Source organism: Chiloscyllium plagiosum, unplaced genomic scaffold, assembly GCF_037043375.1.
Source record: "Chiloscyllium plagiosum isolate Xiang-an unplaced genomic scaffold, Cpla_swu_hap1 HiC_scaffold_43, whole genome shotgun sequence".
Classification (NCBI taxonomy): domain Eukaryota; kingdom Metazoa; phylum Chordata; class Chondrichthyes; order Orectolobiformes; family Hemiscylliidae; genus Chiloscyllium; species Chiloscyllium plagiosum.
Genome location: NW_028270181.1, coordinates 42,716,235 through 42,738,425, shown reverse-complemented (window position 1 = coordinate 42,738,425; position 22,191 = coordinate 42,716,235). Strand labels below are relative to the sequence as shown.

Genomic DNA, 22,191 nt, shown 5'->3' with positions numbered 1-22,191 from the left:
ATGGGAGCGAATGTGACTGCTCAAACCGACTTTGACTCTTCGGGGCCGGGTAGCCCAGCGGGATGTGACCCGGTGGTTCTGCCGACGGTCTTGAATTCGAGGGCGGACGTTACCCAGTGTTCAGGCCGACTTTCATGCATTTCCAACGGTGGCAAGTGGTCCAAACTGTGATGGGAGCGAACTTGACTGCTCATACCGACTTTGAAACTTCTAAGCTGGGTAGCTCAGTCTGGTTTGACCCGGCGGTTCTGCCGACGGTCTCGCCTTCGAGGGCGGACCGACCCCCCGCATTCTGTCCGACTTTCATGCATTTCCAACGTTGGCAAGTGGTCCAACTTGTGATGGGAGCGAACTTGACTGCTCATACCGACTTTGAGACTTCAGGACCGGGTAGCTCAGCCGGGTTTGACCCAGCGGTTCTGCCGACGGTCTCGCCTTCGAGAGGGGGCCGATCCCCATGTTCAGGCCGATTTTCATGCATTTTGAGCGTTGGCAAGTGGTCCAAATTGTGATGGGAGCAAACTTGACTGCTCATACCGACTTTGAGACTTCTAAGCCGGCTAGCGCAGCCGGAATTGACCGGGCGATGCTGCGGATGGTCTTGCCTTTGAGGGTGGGCCGGCCCCCGTGTTCAGGCCGACTTTCATGCATTTCCAACGTTGGCAAGTGTTCCAAACTGAGAAGGGAGTGAACCTGAGTGCTCATACCGACTTTGAGACTTCTAAGCCGGTTAGCCCGGTCGGACGTGACCCGGTGGTTCTGCCGACGGGCCCCCGTGTTCAGGCCAATTTTCATGCATTTCCAACGTTGGCAAGCGGTCCAAACTGTGATGGGAGCGAACTTGACTGCTCATACCGACTTTGAGCGCTCGGGGCCGGCTAGCTCAGCCGGGTTTGACCCGGCGTTGCTGTGGATGGTCTCGCCTTCGAGGGCGGACTGGCCCCCCGTGTTCAGGCCGATTTTCATGCATTTCCAATGTTGGCAAGTGGTCCAAACTGTGATGGGAGCGAACTTGACTGCTCATACCGACTTTGAGACTTCTAAGCCGGGTAGTCCGGCCGGGTTTGACCGGGCGATGCTGCCGGCGGTCTCGCCTTCGAGTTTGACGCATTTCCCACGGTGGGAAATCAGTAACCAGAAAAACTTGAAAAAATGCCCAAAAAGAAGAAATCAGTAACCAGCAAAACTTAGACAAATGCCCGAAAATGAGAAATCAGTAACTAGAAAAACGTTCGAAAATGAGAAATGAGTAACCAGCGACACTTAGAATTTTTTTGGGTCAGTACAAATTAGTAACCAGCGACACTTGGTGGCGACAGACGGGAACTGGTGGCAATGGATGGGGTCGGCGGTGGCGGATGAGGTCCGGTAGCAACGGATGGGGACCGGTGGAGATAGGTGGGGACCCGGTGGCGACGGACGGGGCCGGGTGGCGACGGACGGGGCTGGGTGGCGACAGGAGACGACTGTTGGAGACAGGTGGGGCCTGGTGGCGACAGATGGGGACTGCTGGCAACAGACGGGTCTGGTGGCGACGGATGGTGAACGGTGGAGACAGATGGCGATAGGTGGGTCCTGGTGGCAACAGGTGGGTCCTAGTGGAGATTCGTGGGGCCTGGTGGAACCCGGTGGAGACAGGTGGGTCCTGGTGGTGAAAGGTGGGGACTGGTGAGGCCTGGTGGCGACAGGCGGGGACCGGTGGCAGATGGGAACCTTTGGCGACAGATGGGGACCGGTGGCGACAGATGGGGACCAGTGGGGACTGGTGGCAACCGGCGGGCACCGGTGGCGACGGATGGGGACGGTGGCGATGGATGGGGACCGGTGGCGACGGACGGGGACCGGTGGCGACGGACGGGGACCGGTGGCGACAGATGGGGCGTGGTTGGACCTGGTGGTGACAGATGGGGCCCGGTGGGGACTGGTGGAGACAGGTGGAGACCCGATGACGACTGATGGGGACCGGTTCAGACGGAGGGTGCCTGGTGGTGATGGAGCAGGTCTGCGGTGACGGAGGGGGCCTGGTGGCGACGGACGGGGCCTAAATGGATTTGGTCGAGACAGATGTGGCCTGGTGGCGACAGATGGGGCCTGGAGGGGACAGATGGGGCCTGGTGGGGACAGATGGGGCCTGGTGGGGACAGGTGCAGACAGATGGGGACTGTTGGCTACAGATGGGGACCGATGGCGACGGATGGGGACGGGTGAAGACACGTGGCAACAAATGGGCACCGGTGGAGACAGGTGGGGCCCGGTGGAGACAGGTGGGGCCCGGTGGAGACAGGTGGGGCCCGGTGGAGACAGGTGGGGACTGATGGGGTCTGGTGGCGACCGGTGGGGACCGGTGTTAGATGGGGACTGATGGTGATGGACGCGGCCTGTTGGCGACGGACGGGGCCTGGCAGCGACTGGTGGAGACAGGTGGGACCAGGTGGTGACAGATGGGTCGTGGTGGTGACTGGTGGGGTGTGGTTGGACCTGGTGGCGACAGATGGGGCCCAGTGGCGACAGATGGGGCCCGGTGGCGACAGATGGGGACTGGTGGAACAGATTGAGACCCGATGGCGACTGATGGGGACCGTTGCCGACGGATGGGGACCGGTGCCGACGGACGGGGCCTGGTGGCGACGGACGGGGCCTGGTGGCGACGGACGGGGCCTGGTGGCGACAGATGGCTCTTGGTGGCGACAGGTGGGGCCTGGTGGCGACAGGTGGGGCCTGGTGGCGACAAATGGGGCCTGGTTGGACTTGGTCGTGAAAGATGGGGCCTGGTGGCAACGGATGGGGATTGGTGGGTCCTGGTGGTGACAGGTGGGTCCTGGTGACGACAGGTGGGTCCTGGTGGGGCAGGATGGGGCCTGGTGGAGACAGGTGGGTCATGGTGGCGACAAATGGGGACTGGTGGTGACAGGTGGGTCCTGGAGACAGGTGGGGACCGGTGGCGACAGGTGTGGACCGGTGGGACCCGGTGGAGACAGGTGGGTCGTGGTGGCGACAAGTGGGGCCTGGTTGGGCCTGGTGGCGAAAGATGGGGACCGGTGGAGACAGGTGGGGCCCGGTGGAGACATGTGGAGACCGGTGGCGACAGGTGGAGACCGGTGGTGATATTTGGGGACTGATGGGGACTTGTGGTGACAGATGGGGCCCGGTGGCGACAGGTGGGGACCGGTGGGGACAGATGGGGACTGGTTGTGATAGTTGGCGACTGGTGGCAACAGGTAGGACCTGGTGGTGATAGTTGGGGACTGATGAGGACTGGTGGCAACAGATGGGGACCGGTGAGATCCGGTGGCGACAGGTGGGTCCTGGTGGCGACAGGTGGGTCGTGGTGGTGACAGATGGGGTGTGGTTGGGCCTGGTGGCAACAGATGGGGCCCGGTGGCGACAGATGGGGATGTTGGCGACAGATGGGGACCGGTGGCGACAGATGGGGACTGATGGGGCCCGGTGGCGACAGATGGTGATGTTGGCGACAGATGGGGCCCGGTGGCGACAGATGGGGCCCGGTGGCGACAGATGGGGCCCGGTGGCGACAGATGGGGACCGGTGGCGACAGATGGGGACCGGTGGCATCTCATGGGGACTGGTGCCGACGGATGGGGCCAGGTGGCGACCGACGGGGCCTGGTGGCGACAGGAGACGACTGGTGATGACAGGTGGGGCATGGTGGCAACAGATAGGGCCTGGTTGGAACTGGTTGTGACAGATGGGGCCTGGTAGGGACTGGTGGAGACAGATGGGGACTGCTGGCAACAGATGGGGGCCGGTGGCGACGGATGGGGACCGGTGGCGATAATTGGAGACTGGTGGAGACAGGTGGTGACAGGAGGGTCCTAATGGCGACAGGTGGGTCCTGGTTGGGCCGGTTGGCGACTGATGGGGCCTGGTGTGACGGATGGGGCCCGGTGGGGACTGGTGGAGCATGGTGGTGACAAATGGTGACCTGTGGCGACTGATGGGGCCTGGTGGAGACAGGTGGGGCCTGGTGGGGCCCGGTGGGGACAGGTGGGGACCGGTGGGGACCGGTGGAGACAGGTGGGGACCGGTGGAGACAGGTGGGGACAGGTGGGGACAGGTGGGGACCGGTGGAGACAGGTGGGGACCGGTGGGGACCGGTGGAGACAGGTGGAGACAGGTGGGGACAGGTGGGGACAGGTGGAGACAGGTGGGGACCGGTGGGGACCGGTGGAGACAGGTGGAGACAGGTGGGGACCGGTGGAGACAGGTGGGGACCGGTGGAGACAGGTGGGGCCAGGTGGCGACGGACGGGGCCCAGTGGCGACAGACGGGGCCCGGTGGCGACAGATGGGGACCGGTGGAGACAGGTGGGGACCGGTGGAGACAGGTGGAGACAGGTGGGGACCGGTGGCGACAGGTGGGGACAGGTGGAGACAGGTGGGGACCGGTGGCGACAGGTGGGGACCGGTGGCGACAGGTGGGTCCTGGTGGCGACAGGTAGTGACCGGTGTAGACAGGTGGGTCCTGGTGCGACAGATGGAGTGTGGTGGCGACAGGTGGGGACCGGTGGCGACAGGTAGTGACCGGTGTAGACAGGTGGGTCCTGGTGGTGACAGATGGGGCGTGGTTGGGCCTGGTGGCGACAGATGGGGGCCCGGTGGCGACAGATGGGGGCCCGGTGGCGACAGATGGGGGCCCGGTGGCGACAGATGGGGGCCCGGTGGCGACAGATGGGGGCCCGGTGGCGACAGATGGGGCGTGGTTGGACCTGGTGGTGACAGATGGGGCCCGGTGGGGACTGGTGGAGACAGGTGGAGACCCGATGACGACTGATGGGGACCGGTTCAGACGGAGGGTGCCTGGTGGTGATGGAGCAGGCCTGCGGTGACGGAGGGGGCCTGGTGGCGACGGACGGGGCCTAAATGGATTTGGTCGAGACAGATGTGGCCTGGTGGCGACAGATGGGGCCTGGAGGGGACAGATGGGGCCTGGTGGGGACAGGTGCAGACAGATGGGGACTGTTGGCTACAGATGGGGACCGATGGGGACGGGTGAAGACACGTGGCAACAAATGGGCACCGGTGGAGACAGGTGGGGCCCGGTGGAGACAGGTGGGGCCCGGTGGAGACAGGTGGGGCCCGGTGGAGACAGGTGGGGACTGATGGGGTCTGGTGGCGACCGGTGGGGACCGGTGTTAGATGGGGACTGATGGTGATGGACGCGGCCTGTTGGCGACGGACGGGGCCTGGCGGCGACTGGTGGAGACATGTGGGACCAGGTGGTGACAGATGGGTCGTGGTGGTGACTGGTGGGGTGTGGTTGGACCTGGTGGCGACAGATGGGGCCCAGTGGCGACAGATGGGGCCCGGTGGCGACAGATGGGGACTGGTGGAACAGATTGAGACCCGATGGCGACTGATGGGGACCGGTGCCGACGGACGGGGCCTGGTGGCGACGGACGGGGCCTGGTGGAGACAGATGGCTCTTGGTGGCGACAGGTGGGGCCTGGTGGCGACAGGTGGGGCCTGGTGGCGACAAATGGGGCCTGGTTGGACTTGGTCGTGAAAGATGGGGCCTGGTGGCAATGGATGGGGATTGGTGGGTCCTGGTGGTGACAGGTGGGTCCTGGTGACGACAGGTGGGTCCTGGTGGGGCAGGATGGGGCCTGGTGGGGCATGGTGGCGACAAATGGGGACTGGTGGTGACAGGTGGGTCCTGGAGACAGGTGGGGACCGGTGGCGACAGGTGTGGACCGGTGGGACCCGGTGGAGACAGGTGGGTCGTGGTGGCGACAAGTGGGGCCTGGTTGGGCCTGGTGGCGAAAGATGGGGACCGGTGGAGACAGGTGGGGCCCGGTGGAGACATGTGGAGACCGGTGGCGACAGGTGGAGACCGGTGGTGATATTTGGGGACTGATGGGGACTTGTGGTGACAGATGGGGCCCGGTGGCGACAGGTGGGGACCGGTGGGGACAGATGGGGACTGGATGTGATAGTTGGCGACTGGTGGCAACAGGTAGGACCTGGTGGTGATAGTTGGGGACTGATGAGGACTGGTGGCAACAGATGGGGACCGGTGAGATCCGGTGGCGACAGGTGGGTCCTGGTGGCGACAGGTGGGTCGTGGTGGTGACAGATGGGGTGTGGTTGGGCCTGGTGGCAACAGATGGGGCCCGGTGGCGACAGATGGGGATGTTGGCGACAGATGGGGACCGGTGGCGACAGATGGGGACCGGTGGCGACAGATGGGGACCGGTGGCGACAGATGGGGCCCGGTGGCGACAGATGGGGACCGGTGGCGACAGATGGGGACCCGATGACGACTAATGGGGACCGGTGGCATCTCATGGGGACTGGTGCCGACGGATGGGGCCAGGTGGCGACCGACGGGGCCTGGTGGCGACAGGAGACGACTGGTGATGACAGGTGGGGCATGGTGGCAACAGATGGGGCCTGGTTGGAACTGGTTGTGACAGATGGGGCCTGGTAGGGACTGGTGGAGACAGATGGGGACTGCTGGCAACAGATGGGGGCCGGTGGCGACGGATGGGGACCGGTGGCGATAATTGGAGACTGGTGGAGACAGGTGGTGACAGGAGGGTCCTAATGGCGACAGGTGGGTCCTGGTTGGGCCGGTTGGCGACTGATGGGGCCTGGTGGTGACGGATGGGGCCCGGTGGGGACTGGTGGAGACAGGTGGGGCATGGTGGTGACAAATGGTGACCTGTGGCGACTGATGGGGCCTGGTGGAGACAGGTGGGGCCTGGTGGGGCCCGGTGGGGACCGGTGGGGACCGGTGGGGACCAGTGGGGACAGGTGGGGACAGGTGGAGACAGGTGAAGACAGGTGGAGACAGGTGGAGACAGGTGGGGACCGGTGGGGACCGGTGGGGACCGGTGGGGACAGGTGGGGACCGGTGGGGACAGGTGGAGACAGGTGGAGACAGGTGGGGACCGGTGGGGACCGGTGGGGACAGGTGGGGACCGGTGGGGACCGGTGGGGACCGGTGGAGACAGGTGGAGACAGGTGGAGACAGGTGGGGACCGGTGGAGACAGGTGGGGACCGGTGGAGGCAGGTGGGGACCAGTGGAGACAGGTGGGGACCGGTGGAGACAGGTGGGGACCGGTGGGGACCGGTGGGGACCGGTGGGGACCGGTGGAGACAGGTGGAGACAGGTGGAGACAGGTGGAGACAGGTGGGGACCGGTGGAGACAGGTGGGGACCGGTGGAGACAGGTGGGGACCGGTGGGGACCGGTGGGGACCGGTGGGGACCGGTGGAGACAGGTGGGGACCGGTGGAGACAGGTGGAGACAGGTGGGGACCGGTGGAGACAGGTGGGGACCGGTGGAGACAGGTGGGGACCGGTGGCGACAGGTGGGTCCTGGTGGCGACAGGTGGGTCCTGGTGGCGACAGGTAGTGACCGGTGTAGACAGGTGGGTCCTGGTGCGACAGATGGAGTGTGGTGGCGACAGGTGGGGACCGGTGGCGACAGGTAGTGACCGGTGTAGACAGGTGGGTCCTGGTGGTGACAGATGGGGCGTGGTTGGGCCTGGTGGCGACAGATGGGGGCCCGGTGGCGACAGTTGGGGGCCTGGTGGCGACAGATGGGGGCCCGGTGGCGACAGATGGGGGCCCGGTGGCGACAGATGGGGGCCCGGTGGCGACAGACGGGGGCCCGGTGGCGACAGACGGGGCATGGTTGGGCCTGGTGGCGACAGACGGGGACCAGTGGTGACAGATGGGGTGTGCTGGCGACAAATGCGGCCTGGTGGGACCCGGTGGAGACAGGTGGGTACTGGTGGCGACAGATGGGGCCTGGTTGGGCCTGGTGGCGACAGATGGGGCGTGGTTGGGCCTGGTGGTGACAGATGGGGCCTGGTGGTGACAGATGGGGCCCGGTGGCGACAGATGGGGTGTGGTTGGGCCTGGTGGTGACAGATAGGGACCGGTGGCGACGGATGGGGTGTGCTGGCGACGAATGAGGCCTGGTGGGACCCGGTGGAGACAGGTGGGTACGGGTGGCGACAGATGGGTATCGGTGGCGATAGTTGTGGACTGATGGGGCCAGGTGGCGACGGACGGGGCCTAGTGGCGACGGACGGGGCCCGGTGGCGACAGATGGGGCCCGGTGGCGACAGATGGAGAGTTCTGGCAACGGATGTGGTGTGGTTGGGCCTGGTGGAGACAGGTGGAGACAGGTGGGGACCGGTGGTGTCTGATGGGTACTGGTGGCGTCCGACGGGGCCTAGTGGCGACAGGAGACGACTGGTGATGACAGGTGGGGCCTGGTGGTGACAGATGGGGCCTGGTTGGAACTGGTCGTGACAGATGGGGCCTGGTAGGGACTGGTGGAGACAGATGGGGACTGCTGGCAACAGATGGGGACCGGTGGCGAGGGATGGGGACCGGTGGCGATAGTTGGGGATTGGTGGTGACAGGTGGGTCCTGGTGACGACAGGTGGGTCCTGGTGGGGCAGGATGGGGCCTGGTGGAGACAGGTGGGGCATGGTGGCGACAAATGGGGACTGGTGGTGACAGGTGGGTCCTGGAGACAGGTGGGGACCGGTGGCGACAGGTGTGGACCGGTGGGACCCGGTGGAGACAGGTGGGTCGTGGTGGCGACAAGTGGGGCCTGGTTGGGCCTGGTGGTGACGGATGGGGCCCGGTGGAGACAGGTGGGGCCCGGTGGAGACATGTGGAGACAGGTGGAGACCGGTGGCGACAGGTGGAGACCGGTGGCGACAGGTGGGGACTGATGGGGACTTGTGGTGACAGATGGGGCCCGGTGGCGACAGGTGGGGACCGGTGGGGACAGATGGGGACTGGATGTGATAGTTGGCGACTGGTGGCAACAGGTAGGACCTGGTGGTGATAGTTGGGGACTGATGAGGACTGGTGGCAACAGATGGGGACCGGTGAGATCCGGTGGCGACAGGTGGGTCCTGGTGGCGACAGGTGGGTCGTGGTGGTGACAGATGGGGTGTGGTTGGGCCTGGTGGCAACAGATGGGGCCCGGTGGCGACAGATGGGGATGTTGGCGACAGATGGGGACCGGTGGCGACAGATGGGGACCGGTGGCGACAGATGGGGACCGGTGGCGACAGATGGGGACTGATGGGGCCCGGTGGCGACAGATGGTGATGTTGGCGACAGATGGGGCCCGGTGGCGACAGATGGGGACCCGATGACGACTAATGGGGACCGGTGGCATCTCATGGGGACTGGTGCCGACGAATGGGGCCAGGTGGCGACCGACGGGGCCTGGTGGCGACAGGAGACGACTGGTGATGACAGGTGGGGCATGGTGGCAACAGATAGGGCCTGGTTGGAACTGGTTGTGACAGATGGGGCCTGGTAGGGACTGGTGGAGACAGATGGGGACTGCTGGCAACAGATGGGGGCCGGTGGCGACGGATGGGGACCGGTGGCGATAATTGGAGACTGGTGGAGACAGGTGGTGACAGGAGGGTCCTAATGGCGACAGGTGGGTCCTGGTTGGGCCGGTTGGCGACTGATGGGGCCTGGTGGTGACGGATGGGGCCCGGTGGGGACTGGTGGAGACAGGTGGGGCATGGTGGTGACAAATGGTGACCTGTGGCGACTGATGGGGCCTGGTGGAGACAGGTGGGGCCTGGTGGAGACAGGTGGGGCCTGGTGGGGCCCGGTGGGGACCGGTGGAGACAGGTGGGGACCGGTGGAGACCGGTGGAGACCGGTGGGGACCGGTGGGCACAGGTGGGGACCGGTGGGGACCGGTGGGGACCGGTGGCGACAGGCGGGGACCGGTGGGGCCCGGTGGAGACAGGTGGGGCCCGGTGGAGACAGGTGGCGACAGGCGAGGACCGGTGGCAGATGGGGACCGGTGGCGACAGATGGGGACTGATGGGGTCTGGTGGCGACCGGTGGGGACCGGTGTTAGATGAGGACTGATGGCGACGGACGCGGCCTGTTGGCGACGGACGGGGCCTGGCGGCGACTGGTGGAGACAGGTGGGGCCAGGTGGTGACAGTTGGGGCCTGGTTGGGCCTGATCGTGACAGATGGGACCTGCTGCCGATAGATGGGGACCGTTGGGGACTGGTGGAGATAGATGGGGACTGCTGGCAACAGTTGGGGACCGGTGGCGACGGATGGTGTCCGGTGGAGACAGGTGGGGCCTGGTGGTGACAGATGGGTCGTGGTGGTGACTGGTGGGGTGTGGTTGGACCTGGTGGCGACAGATGGGGCCCGGTGGCGACAGATGGGGACTGGTGGAACAGATTGAGACCCGGTGGCGACTGATGGGGACCGTTGCCGACGGACGGGGCCTGGTGGCGACGGACGGGGCCTGGTGGCGACGGACGGGGCCTGGTGGCGACGGACGGGGCCTGGTGGCGACAAATGGGGCCTGGTTGGACTTGGTCGTGAAAGATGGGGCCTGGTGGCGACAGATGGGGCCCGGTGGCGACGGATGGGGACCAGTGGCAACGGATGGGGATTGGTGGGTCCTGGTGGTGACAGGTGGGTCCTGGTGATGACAGGTGGGTCCTGGTGACGACAGGTGGGTCCTGGTGGGGCGGGACGGGGCCTGGTGGGGACTGGTGGAGACAGGTGGGGCATGGTGGCGACAAATGGGGACTGGTGGCGACAGGTGGGTCCTGGAGACAGGTGGGGACCGGTGGCGACAGATGGGGACCGGTGGGACCCGGTGGAGACAGGTGGATCGGGGTGGCGACAAGTGGGGCCTGGTTGGGCCTGGTGGCGAAGGATGGGGACCGGTGGAGACAGGTGGGGCCCGGTGGAGACATGTGGAGACAGGTGGAGACGGGTGGCGACAGGTGGAGACCGGTGGCGACAGGTGGGGACTGGATCTGATAGTTGGCGACTGGTGGCAACAGGTAGGACCTGGTGGTGATAGTTGGGGACTGATGAGGACTGGTGGCGACAGATGGGGACCGGTGAGATCCGGTGGAGACAGGTGGGTCCTGGTGACGACAGGTGGGTCGTGGTGGTGACAGATGGGGTGTGGTTGGGCCTGGTGGCAACAGATGGGGCCCGGTGGCGACAGATGGGGATGTTGGCGACAGATGGGGACCGGTGGCGACAGATGGGGACCGGTGGCGACAGGTGGCGACAGATGGGGACCGGTGGCGACGGATGGGGACCGGTGGCGACAGGTGGGGACCGGTGGCGACAGGTGGGGACTGGATGTGATAGTTGGCAACGTGTGGCAACAGGTGGGGCCCGGTGGTGATAGTTGGGGACTGATGGGGTCTGGTGGCGACAGATGGGGACCGGTGGGACCCGGTGGAGACAGATGGGTCGTGGTGGCGACAGGTGGGTCTTGGTTGGGCCTGGTGGTGACGGATGGGGCCCGGTGGGGACTGGTGGAGACAGATGGGGCATGGTGGCGACAAATGGTGACCGGTGGCGACAGATGGGGACCGGTGGCGACAGATGGGGACCGGTGGCGACAGATGGGGACCGGTGGCGACGGATGGGGACAGATGGGGACCGGTGGCGACAGGTGGGGACCGGTGGCGATAGGTGGGGACCGGTGGCGACAGGTGGGGACCGGTGGCGACAGGTGGGGTCCGGTGGCGACAGGTGGGGACCGGTGGCGACAGGTGGGGACCGGTGGCGACAGGTGGGGACTGGATGTGATAGTTGGCAACATGTGGCAACAGGTGGGGCCCGGTGGTGATAGTTGGGGACTGATGGGGTCTGGTGGCGACAGATGGGGACCGGTGGGACCCGGTGGAGACAGATGGGTCGTGGTGGCGACAGGTGGGTCCTGGTTGGGCCTGGTGGTGACGGATGGGGCCCGGTGGGGACTGGTGGAGACAGATGGGGCATGGTGGCGACAAATGGTGACCGGTGGCGACAGGTGGGGACCGGTGGCGACAGGTGGGGACCGGTGGCGACCGGTGGGGACAGGTGGGGACCGGTGGCGACAGGTGGGGACCGGTGGCGACAGGTGGCGACAGGTGGCGACCGGTGGCGACAGAGGTGGACTGGTGGGTCGTGGTGGTGTCAGATGGGATGTGGTTGGGCCTGCTGGTGACAGATGGGTTCCGATGGCGACAGATGGAGCCCGGTGGCAACAGATGGGGATCGTTGGCGACAGATGGGGACTGGTGGTGATAGTTGGGGACTGGTGGAGACAGATGGGGACCCGATGACGACTGATGGGCATCGGTGCCGACGGACGGGGCCTGGTGGCGACGGGTGGGGCCTGGTGGCGACGGGTGGGGCCTGGTGGCGACGGGTGGGGCTTGGTGGCGACAGGAGACGTCTGTTGATGACAGGTGGGACCTGGAGGCGACAGATGGGGCCTGGTTGGAACTGGACGTGACAGATGGGGCCTGGTGGAGACAGATGGGGACTGCTGGCAACAGATGGGGACCGGTGGCGACGGATGGGGACCGGTGGAGACAGGTGGGTCCTGGTGGCGACAGGTGGGTCCTGGTGGCGACAGGTGGGTCCTGGTGGCGACAGGTGGGGACTGATGGGGCCTGGTGGCGACAGGCGGGGACCAGTGGCAGATGGGGACCGGTGGCGACAGATGGGGACTGATGGGGTCTGGTGGCGACCAGCGGGGACCGGTGGCAGATGGGGACTGGTGGCGACAGGAGACGACTGTTGATGACAGGTGGGGCTTGGTTGGAACTGGTCGTGACAGATGGGGCCTGGTGGTGACAGATGTGGCCCGGTAGGGACTGGTGGAGACAGGTGGGGACCGGTGGCGACAGATGGGGACTGGTGGACACAGGTGTGTCCTGGTTGGGCCTGGTGCGCCTGATGGGACCTGGTGGTGACAGGTGGTTCCTGGTGGCGAAAGGTGGGGACCGGTGGCGAAAGATGGAGACTGATGGGGCCTGGTGGCGACAGGCGGGGACCGGTGGCGACGGGTGGGGACCGGTGGCGACGGGTGGGGACCGGTGGCGACAGGTGGGGCCCGGTGGCGACAGGTGGGGCCCGGTGGCGACTGATTGGGACCCAATTGCGATTGATGAGGACCGGTGCCGATGGATGGGGCCTGGTTGGACTTGGTCGTGACAAGATGGGGCCTGGTGGGGACTGGTGGAGACAGATGGGGACTGCTGGCAACGGATGGCAACCGGTGACGACGGATGGCGACAGGCGGGGACCGGGGCAGATGGGGACCGGTGGCGACAGGCGGGGACCGGGGCAGATGGGAACTGGATGTGATAGTTGGCAACTGGTGGGGCCTGGTGGTGATAGTTGGAGACTGATGGGGCCCGGTGGTGACTGGTGGAGACAGATGGGGCATGGTGGCGACAGGTGGGGACCGGTGGAACCCGGTGTAGACAGGTGGGACCTGGTGGCGACAGGTGGGGGCCCGGTGGCGACAGGTGGGGGCCCGGTGGCGACAGGTGGGGGCCCGGTGGCGACAGGTGGGGGCCCGGTGGCGACAGGTGGGGGCCCGGTGGCGACAGGTGGGGGCCGCTGGCGACAGGTGGGGGCCGCTGGCGACAGGTGGGGACTGGATGTGATAGTTGGCAACATGTGGCAACAGGTGGGGCCCGGTGGTGATAGTTGGGGACTGATGGGGTCTGGTGGCGACAGATGGGGACCGGTGGGACCCGGTGGAGACAGATGGGTCGTGGTGGCGACAGGTGGGTCCTGGTGACGACAGGTGGGGCCTGGTGACGACAGGTGGGGCCTGGTGGGACCTGGTGGAGACAGGTGGGACCTGGTGGAGACAGGTGGGACCTGGTGGGACCCAGTGGAGACAGGTGGGTCCTGGTGGCGACACTTGGGTCCTGGTGGTGACAGATCGAGCATGGTCGGGCCTGGTGGCGACAGATGGGGACCTGTGGAGACAGATGAGTACCCGTGGTGATAGGTGGGGACTGATGGGGACCGGTGGCGACAAATGGGGACCGTTGGTGGCAGATGGGTCCTGGTGGCGACAGGTGGGGACCGGTGGCGATGGATGGGGCCCGGTGGCGATGGATGGGGCCCGGTGGCATCAGACGGGGCCCGGTGGCGTCAGACGGGGCCCGGTGGCGTCAGGCGGGGCCCGGTGGCGTCAGGCGGGGCCCGGTGGCGTCAGGCGGGGCCCGGTGGCGTCAGGCGGGGCCCGGTGGCGTCAGACAGTTTCCTCATTTCCCCTTCCCCCACCTCATCCTAGTTTCTCCGGACTTGTCCGACCTGCCCAGCTCCTTTTCCACCTATCCACTCCACCCTCTCCTCCCTGACCTATCACCTTCATCTCCTCCCCCACTGACCTATTGTACTCTATGCTACTCTATCCCTACCCCCACCCTCCTCTAGCTTATCTCTCCACGCTTCAGGCTCTCTGCCTTTATTCCTGATGAAGGGCTTTTGCCCGAAACGTCGATTTTGCCTGTCCTCGGATGCTGCCTGAATTGCTGTGCTCTTCCAGCACCACTGATCCAGAATCTGGTTTCCAGCATCTGCAGTCATTGTTTTTACCGGCGTCAGACGGGGCCTAGTGGTGACAGACGGGGCCTGTTGCGGGAGATGGCTCTTGGTGGCGACTGGTGGAGACAGATGGGGCCTGGTAGTGACAGATGGGGCCAGGTTGGGCCTGGACGTGACAGATGGGGCCTGGTGGCGATAGATGGGGACTGGTGGACATAGATGGGGACTGCTGGCAACAGTGGGGGACCGGTGGCGACGGATGGGGTCTGGTGGAGACAGGTGGGGCCTGGTTGCGATTGTTGGGGACCGGTGGGACCTGGAGGAGACAGGTGGGTCGTGGTGGCGACTGGTGGGTCCTGGTGGTGACAGATGGGAAGTGGTTGGACCTGGTGACGACAGATGGGGCCCGGTGGCGACAGATGGGGACCCGATGGCGACTGATGGGGACTGTTGGAGACGGATGGGGCCCGGTGGCGACGGACGGGGCCCGGTGGCGACGGACGGGGCCCGGTGGCGACCGGTGGGGACCGGTGGCGACCGGTGGGGACCGGTGGCGACGGGTGGGGACCGGTGGCGACGGGTGGGGACCGGTGGCGACGGGCGGGGACCGGTGGCGACGGGCGGGGACCGGTGGCGACAGACGGGGCCTGGTGGCGACAGACGGGGCCTGGTGGCGACAGGAGACGACTGTTGGAGACAGGTGGGGCCTGGTGGCAACAGATGGGGCCTGTTTGGACTTGGTCGTGACAGATGAGGCCTGGTGGCGACAGATGGTGCCCGGTGGGGACTGGTGGAGACAGATGGGGACTGCTGGCGACGGATGGGGACCGGTGGTGACGGATGGGGACCGGTGGTGATAGTTAGGGACTGGTGGAGACAGATGGGGACCAGATGATGACCGATGGGGACCGGTGCCGACGGATGGGGTCAGGTGGCGACTGACGGGGCCTGGTGGCGACAGGAGACGACTGGTGGAGACAGGTGGGGCGTGGTTGGACCTGGTCGTGACAGGTGTGGCCTGGTGGCGACAGATGGGGCCCGCTAGGGACTGGTGGGGACATATGGGCCTGCTGGCAAAAGATGGGGACCGGTGGCGAGGGATGGGGACCGGTGGCGATAGTTGGGGATTGGTTTGAGACAGGTGGTGACAGGTGGTCCTGGTGGCGACAGGTGGGTCCTGGTGGCGACTGATGGAGCATGGTGGCGACAGATGGGGACCCGATGGCGACTGATGGGGACCCGATGGCGACAGATGGGGACCCGATGGCGACAGATGGGGACCCGATGGCGACTGATGGGGACTGTTGGAGACTGATGGGGACTGATGGGGACCGGTGCCGACGGATGGGGCCTGGTGGCGACAGACGGGGCCAGGTGGCGACAAATGGTGACCTGTGGCGACTGATGGGGACCAATGGTGACAGATGGGGACCGGTGGTGACAGATGGGGCCGGGTGGAGACAGGTGGGGCTAGGTGGCAACAGATGGTGACCGGTGGCGACAGGTGGGGACCGGTGGGACCCGGTGGAGTCAGGTGGGTCCTGGTGGCAACAGGTGGGTCATGGTGGCGACAAGTGGGGCACGGTGGCGACAGGTGGGGACTGGTGGCAACAGCTGGGGCCTGGAGGTGATAGTTGGGGACCGGTGGCGACAGAAGGGGATCAGTGGCGACAGATGGGGCCTGGTAGTGACAGATGGGGCCTGGTAGTGACAGATGGGGCCTGGTGGCGACCGATGTGGACCAGTGGTGACAGATGGGGCCTGGTGGTGACAGATGGGGCGTGGTTGGGGCTGGTGGCGACAGATGGGGACCGGTGGTGACAGATGGGGCCTGGTGGTGATAGATGGGGACTGCTGGCGGCGGATGGGGCCTGGTGGGACCCAGTGCAGACAGGTGGGTCCTGGGGGCGACAGGTGGGTCCTGGTGGTGACAGATGTGGCCCGGTGGCGACAGATGGGGCCCGGTGGTGATAGTTGGGGACTGATGGGGCCTGGTGGTGACAGATGGGGACAGGTGGTGATAGTTGGGGACTGATGGGGCCTGGTGGTGACAGATGGGGACAGGTGGTGATAGTTGGGGACTGATGGGGCCTGGTGGTGACAGATGGGGCACGGTGGAGACAGATGGGTAGCGGTGGTGATAGTTAGGGACTGATGGGGCCTGGTGGCGACAGGAGGTGACTGGTGGAGACAGATAGGGTCTGGTGGCGACAGATGGGGCCTGGTGGCGACAGGTGGGTCCTGGTGGCGACAGGTGGGTCCTGGTGGCGACAGGTGGGTCCTGGTTGGGCCTGGTCATGACAGATGGGGCCTGGTGGCGACCGATGTGGACCGGTGGGGACTGGTGGAGACAGATGGGGACTGCTGGCAACAGATGGGGTCCGGTGGCGATGGATGGGGTCCGGTGGAGACAGGTGGTGACAGGTGGGGAGTGATGGAGACAAGTGGGGCTTGGTGGCGACAGGTGGGGCCTGGTTGTGCCTGGGGGAGACAGATGGGGCCCGGTGCCGACAGGTGGCGACCGGCGGGGCCTGGTGGTGACGGGCGGGGCCTGGTGGCGACAGGCGGGGCCTGGTGGTGACGGGCGGGGCCTGGTGGGACCTGGTGGATGCAGGTGGGGTCTAATGGGGACTGGTGGAGACAGGTTTGGACCGGTGGCGACAGAAGGGAGAGGGGGGGGGGCAACAAAGAGGGATTGGTGGCGACTGACGGGGACAGAGGGGGACTGATGAGGATAGAACGGGAATGATGGAGACTGGTGGGGACAGAGGGAGACTGCGGGGACAGATGGGGAGAGAAGGGGACACAGGGAGACAGAGGGAGACGGATGGTTCTTGTGGCGACTGATGGGGATGGGTGGGGACAGAGGGCGACTGGCGGTGACTGATAGGGTGAGAAGGAGACAGGAGGGGGACAAATGGTTCTGATGGGGACTGGTGGGGGCACATGGAGACTGGTGGGGGATTGGAGGGGACACATGTGGACTGGTGGGGACACGGAGGCTGGTGGGGACACGGAGGCTGGTGGGGATAATGATTCTAATGGGGACAGATGCGGACCGGTGGGGACACAAGGGGACATGGGACAGAGGGGAACAGATGGGGACACATGGGAACAAACGGGGACCAGGGGGAACTGGTGGGGACTAGTGTGGAAAGATGGGCTCTGGTGGGTACGGACGGGACCGGGTGGGGACTGAATTGAACAGATGAAGTCTGCTGGGGACAGTTGGGGACTGATGGGGACGGGTGGGGACAGAAGGGGGCAGAAGAGGACGGGTGAGGGGCGGGGGGGGGGGTTGGATGAGGGGCTGGGAGGTTCGATGAGGGGCTGGGAGGTTCAATGAGGGAGAGGGGGGACGATGATGGGGAGAGGGGGGACGATGATGGGGAGGGGGGGGACGATGATGGGGAGGGGGGGGGCCGATGATGGGGAGGGGGGGGACGATGATGGGGAGAGGGGGGACGATGATGGGGAGAGGGGGGACGATGATGGGGAGAGGGGGGACGATGATGGGGAGAGGGGGGACGATGATGGGGAGAGGGGGGACGATGATGGGGAGAGGGGGGGGGAGGGCGACGGGGGGGGGGCGGAGGCGACGGGGGGGGCGGAGGCGACGGGGGGGGCGGAGGCGACGGGGGGGGCGGAGGCGACGGGGGGCCGGAGGCGACGGGGGGGGGGCGGAGGCGACGGGGGGGGCGGAGGCGACGGGGGGGGCGGAGGCGACGGGGGGGGCGGAGGCGACGGGGGGGGCGGAGGCGACGGGGGGGGAAGGAGGCGACGGGGGGGGAAGGAGACGGGGGGGGAAGGAGACGGGGGGGGAAGGAGACGGGGGGGAAGGAGACGGGGGGGAAGGAGACGGGGGGGGAAGGAGACGGGGGCGCAGGAGACGGGGGGGGAAGGAGACGGGGGGGGGGGGGGAGGAGACGGGGGGGGAGGAGACGGGGGGGGAGGAGACGGGGGGGAAGGAGATGGGGGGGGGAGGAGACGGGGGGGAAGGAGATGGGGGGGGGGGGGGGAAGGAGACGGGGGTGGGGGGGAAGGAGACGAGGGGGGAGGAGACGGGGGGGGAGAAGGAGACGGGGGGGGGGGGAAGGAGACGGGGGGGGGGGGGAAGGAGACGGGGGGGGGGAAGGAGACGGGGGGGGGGGAAGGGGGGGGGGAAGGAGACGGGGGGGGAGGAGACGGGGGGGGGAGAAGGAGACGGGGGGGGAGAAGGAGACGGGGGGGGTGAAGGAGACGGGGGGGGAAGGAGACGGAGGGGGTGAAGGAGACGGGGGGGGGGGAAGGAGACGGGGGGGGGGGGAAGGAGACGGGGGGGGGGAAGGAGACGGGGGGGGGGGAAGGGGGGGGGAAGGAGACGGGGGGGGAGGAGAAGGAGACGGGGGGGGAAGGAGACGGGGGGAGGAGAAGGAGACGGGGGGGGAAGGAGACGGGGGGGGTGAAGGAGACGGGGGGGGTGAAGGAGACGGGGGGGGAAGGAGACGGGGGGGGAAGGAGACGGGGGGAGGGAGGAGACGGGGGGGAGGGAGGAGACGGGGGGGAGGGAGGAGACGGGGGGGAGGGAGGAGACGGGGGGTGAGGAGACGGGGGGGAGGGTGGAGACGGGGGGGAGGGTGGAGACGGGGGGGGGAGGAGACGGGGGGGAGGAGACTGGGGGGAGGAGACGGGGGGGGGAGGAGACGGGGGGGGGAGGAGACGGGGGGGGAGGAGACGGTGGGGGGAGGAGACGGGGGGGGAGGAGACGGGGGGGAGGAGACGGGGGGGGAGGAGACGGGGGGGGGAGGAGACGGGGGGGGGGAGGAGACGGGGGGGGAGACGGGGGTGGAAGGAGACGGGGGGGAAGGAGACGGGGGGAAGGAGACGGGGGAGGGAGGACGGGGGGAGAGATTAGGGTGGGAGGAGGCGGGTTGGAATCACTGAACAAAGTTCAGTGAGAGACAGTTTTGGGAGGGATGGTTTAGAGTGACTGGAGAAGGTGACAGTGATAGGGAGGGTTGGAGTGTCTGGCGGAGGTGACAGTGATCGGGAGGGATGGTCTGTTTGGAGGAGGTGACAGTGATAGGGAGGGTTGGTCTGTTTGGGGGAGGTGACAGTGATAGGGAGGGTTGGCATGTTTGGAGGAGGTGACAGTGATAGGGAGGGTTGGAGTGTCTGGAGAAGGTGACAGTGATAGGGAGGGTTGGAGTGACTGGAAGAGGTGACAGTGAGAGGGAGGGTTGGAGTGTTTGGAGGAGGTGACAGTAATAGGAAGGGTTGGCGTGTTTGGAGGAGGTGTCAGTGATAGGGAGGGTTGGAGTGTCTGGATGAGGTGACTGTGAGAGGGAGGGTTGATGTTACTGGAGGAGTTAACAGTGATAGGGACTGATGGAGTGGTTGGAGAAGGTGATTGTGATAGGGAGGGTTGGAGTGATTCGAGGAGGTGACAGTGATAGGGAGAGATGGAGTGTGTGGAGGAGGTGACAGTGATAGGGAGGGATGGAGTGTTTGGAGGAGGTGACAGTGATAGGAAGGGATGGTCTGTTTGGAGGAAGTGACAGTGATAGGGAGGAATGGAGTGTGTGGAGGAGGTGACAGTGATAGGGAGGGTTGGTCTGTTTGGAGGAGGTGACAGTGATAGGGAGTGTTGGAGTATTTGGAGGAGGTGACAGTGATAGGGAGGGTTTGTCTGTTTGGAGGAGGTGACAGTGATAGGGAGGGTTGGAGTGCTTGGAGGAGGTGACAGTGATAGGGAGGTTTGGAGTGTTTGGAATTGGTGACAGTGATAGGGAGGGTTGGAGTGTTTGGAGGAGGTGACAGTGATAGGGAGGGTTGGAGTGTTTGGAGGAGGTGACAGTGATAGGGAGTGTTGGAGTAGGTGCCAGTGATAGGGAGGGATGGAGTGTGTGGAGGAAGTGACAGTGATAGGGAGGGATGGAGTCTGTGGAGGAGGTGACAGTGATAGGGAGGGTTGGAGTGTGTGGAGGAGGTGACAGTGATAGGGAGGGTTGGAGTGTGTGGAGGAGGTGACAGTGATAGGGAGGGTTGGAGTGTGTGGAGGAGGTGACAGTGATAGGGAGGGTTGGAGTGTGTGGAGGAGGTGACAGTGATAGGGAGAGATGGAGTGGCTGGAGGAGTTTAAACAGATCGGGACGGCTTTGATGTTCACCCAAGGTGAAATACATAGGGAGGGCTGTACAGACACAAGAATTTGAAAGCCTGTGGAGGAGGCTGGGTGTTACGAGCAGGGAAAGGAATAGTGTGTGTCAGAGGGAGCATAAAGTAAGTCTGAGTGATGTTTGTGAGGGAGGCCACACATATGAATGGAATAAATTGACAGCACATACCTCAGGCACCTGTAATGATGAAACCCTCATTTGAAGACGACTGGAAGAAATAACAGTAAACTGTCACAGAAATTTAAAATACTCATTATTAAAGGTAGCGCAGGTTGGACAATGGCAAAGAGATTGTCATGGAGGACAGGGATTCAGATCCACAGTAAAGAGATCACACCAGGGCCGAACCAATGAACCACAGCAAAACAAATTAACTATTGAATTATAGATGAATGCCCAAAAATATTCACCTCTGAATCAGTGTCATTGTACTTCAATGTAAACTCTCTGGCTGGAGCTTGTAGCTGAGAAGTTAGCACAGAACTGGCATCAGAGAAACACTTCAGTTTTCATTAATTCCACTACTCTGTAAAATGAGATGACAAAAGAAACATGTTGAGAGACATTCAGAATAAACAAATGTATCTCTTGGCTTGAGTGTTAAATATCCACCTGTTAAAGGAGTTTCCAAAATCTAACACCATCTGTTCAGGACAGGAATTTACAAAATGATTTGAAAGATCTAGTATTTTAATGACAAGGTTATGTTGTAGAGATGATTTGAGAGACTTGTTAGATGCATCCAATTTTAAGATGTTTTTCTAAACGCTAATTTTGTTCTTCCAAAGATTATTTGGATAGCAGAAGAATAGAATACAGGCAAGAGAAAATTATTAATGAACAGAATTAACCTTCTGTGTTAATCTCCTCAATGGCGGGGTAGCTACCCAGCATTCCCCGCGGTGGTGAATACCCTCTATACTCACTACAGCCGAGGGCGGCGCAGCCGCAGTGCCGGGTTTGTCTCCGTGGGAAATGGGAAGAGACGCGCTTTTCCAGACGGTAAGGCTGCAGGAGCTGGACAGAGGGATTCAGACCGAGAATAAACCCTTCCAGAGAGAAGCGAGCACCTTGAAAAATAACTTGTGGGTAAATGTTTTGCATTTCCGAGGGGAACAGCCGCCATCTTGGCCGGGAATGTGGACGCATGCGCAGAGGGATACGTGACGTCACGGGGCGGGGCCTGAGGGTGATTCATGCAGATGCTGAAAACCTGAGACGAGAATCATCGAGATGTACAGCCTGGATACAGAGCTTTCGGTCCAACCCGTCCATACCGACCAGATATCCCAACCCAATCCAGTCCCACCCGCCAGCGCCCGGCCCATATCTCTCCAAACCCTTCCTATTCATATACCCATCCAAATGCCTCTTAAATGCTGCAATTGTACCAGCCTCCACCACTTCCTGTACCACTCTGTGCGTGCAAATGTTGCCCCTTAGGTCTCTTTTATATATTTCCCCTCTCACCCTAAACCTCTGCCCTCTCGTTCTGGACTCCCCCACCCCAGGGAAAAGACTTTGTCTATTTATCCTTTCCATACCCCTAATGGGTGGCACGGTGGCTCAGTGGTTAGCACTGCTACCTCACAGCGCCAGAGACCTGGGTTCAACTCAGGCGACTGACTGTGTGGAGTTTGCACGTTCTCCCCGTGTCTGCGTGGGTTTCCTCCGGGTGCTCCGG

The 22,191-nt window shown here is 64.4% G+C and overlaps 1 long non-coding RNA gene across 1 annotated transcript; it reads right to left on the bottom strand.

Moving 5' to 3' along the window:
- Positions 1-625: 625 nt before the first annotated feature.
- On the bottom strand, positions 626-21,578 carry LOC148137500 (uncharacterized). The gene is made up of 3 exons (XR_015754271.1): positions 21,434-21,578; positions 20,676-21,033; positions 626-1,143 (listed from the first exon to the last, which is right to left on the bottom strand). It is a non-coding gene; the product is annotated as an uncharacterized LOC148137500 (long non-coding RNA).
- Between the last annotated feature and the right edge of the window lie 613 nt (positions 21,579-22,191).